Raw genomic sequence first — 2,224 nt, forward strand, 5'->3', positions numbered from 1 at the left:
GTGTCCACAATTAAACTTTCGGGGAAGAGACGTTTCACAGTTTTGAACTAGAATTGTTTGTAAATGTGTCATTGTGTGTCAACTTAGTGTGACAAGCTACATGATTATGCACAGGGAAAAAAAGACTGCTTTAATAATAATATATAATATAAATGTTACATATATATAATCCTCTTGAAACTCAGTGAACTATCCAGACCTTCATATAATTGTAGAAAGAACCAAACTTCTGTGGTCTTAACTGAAGGTACCAATAACAAACCTCAAACCTAATGAGTAATGGTATCAGAATTTTGACTTGACTTATTAAGATCGGGGAAAAACAGTACTCACTTGTACGTTGATTGAGTGGTAATGCTTTCTGTTCACATACTCATATTCGTTGGCTGTTGGTGCCTGAATGCGAACATGCGTGCAGTCGATAAATCCAAACACATTTGGCCAGTTGTGCTGGCAAAAAAATCGTATCTTTGGTTCTTCGTGCTTCCTCGAGAGTTGGTATCCGAATCCACTCAGGGCAATGTCGCAGGAAGGCATTCGTCACTCGTGTGATTGTCCGACTTGCCGTTGGTTGGCTTACACCGATTAACTCGGCACAAACATCTTGGAAAGTTCCACATGCAAAGAAACGAAGAGCCAAGCACACTTGCAAACTTGGCAGACGTGCTCCACGACGGCTCGTCAACAACACATCGTCTGCCACTTCGTCTGTCAGGTCCATGATGTCCTGTCGCCTGAACCGAAACTTTCTGTACAAATCTACATCGTCATATTTATCCACAGGATGAATGCGATCCCGGAAAATACGGTTTCTTCTCAGATTTCTTCTCTCGGCATATTCCAACATCATGAAGGCCGTCATCTTGAATCACGAAGATAACACGGTGTTAGCGATTGTAGAGACGAGGGGTAGGTCCTGTAACTATGAAGGCGTCACATGACTTTGGCGGGTCTCAACGGGCTTTCGTGAATGCTGATTAGCGCGACTTACAGCTCAAACAGCGCCACCATGCGGCCAAGTGGCGCTAAAGAGCTTTCTTGAATACCAGTCCAGAATGCTTACAATGTCAAATTAACCATTACAATATATCATAGCCTTGATGCTTACACCGTCAAATTGCCCATTACAACATATCATAGCCTTGATGCTTACACCGTCAAATTGCCCATTACAATATATCATAGCCTTGATGCTTACACCGTCAAATTGCCCATTACAACATATCATAGCCTTGATGCTTACACTGTTCCTTTTACTGACTTACGTCGGAAGACCCTTTGTTACAGCTTAAAACTCTGGCAAGACCGTTGGTCTACCTGCACAGAAAACAAATTGTATAAAACTCTTCCTGACCTGTTAAAGCCACTTCCTTTAGTGGCTTCAAATAAAAAAGAAGAAAGTGTTTTGGCCAGGTTACATACTGGTCACACTTATCTCACTCATGTTCATCTGCTTAAAAGAGAAGAGGCACCATGGTGCTACGCATGTGATACTGCTTTTACTGTGAGTCATTTTATCACCGAGTGTGCTGATCTGTATGATCAACGAGAAAAGTATTTTGGCACCTTGAGCTTGAAAAGTATTTTTACAGAGGTCAGCTCTACAGCTCTTTTTGGGTTTTTAAAGGAGCTCTGGTCTTTATTTTAAGATTTGAATTTTAAAACTACCTAAGTTATTTCACATATAGGGTCTTGCTTTGACTTTTTTGTTGCCTTCGGGTGACGTTACGGATTTTATGTATTAGAACTGTTGTAATCTAAAAATGTGTAATGATTAACTTGTGGGGTCCTGATTTGGCCTATTATGGTCCACTGGACCCGAAAAGCAATAGCTAAAATAGAGAAAAAAAATCCCCTTGGTTGTCACAGCCTCAAGGCTTATATGTGATTCGGAGTAAGAATATGTAATTTAATTACCCATTACAATATATCATAGCCTTGATGCTTACACCGTCAAATTGCCCATTACAACATATCATAGCCTTGATGCTTACACCGTCAAATTGCCCATTACAATATATAATAGCCTTGATGCTTACACCGTCAAATTGGTTGGGACGAGAAAGAATTTACCCGATGCTACCCAGCATGTCGTAAGAGGCGACTAACGGTTCTGTTTCTCCTTTTACCCTTGTTAAGTGTTTCTTGTATAGAATATAGTCAATGTTTGTAAAGATTTTAGTCAAGCAGTATGTAAGAAATATTAAGTCCTTTGTACTGGAAA

General features: G+C 40.2%; 1 pseudogene; it reads right to left on the bottom strand.

Annotated features, from left to right (window-relative positions):
* Nucleotides 1-306: 306 nt before the first annotated feature.
* Nucleotides 307-1,091, bottom strand: LOC138951312 (putative nuclease HARBI1; annotated as a pseudogene).
* Nucleotides 1,092-2,224: the final 1,133 nt, after the last annotated feature.

The sequence above is a fragment of the Littorina saxatilis genome, linkage group LG16 (assembly GCF_037325665.1).
Source record: "Littorina saxatilis isolate snail1 linkage group LG16, US_GU_Lsax_2.0, whole genome shotgun sequence".
NCBI classification, from domain to species: domain Eukaryota; kingdom Metazoa; phylum Mollusca; class Gastropoda; order Littorinimorpha; family Littorinidae; genus Littorina; species Littorina saxatilis.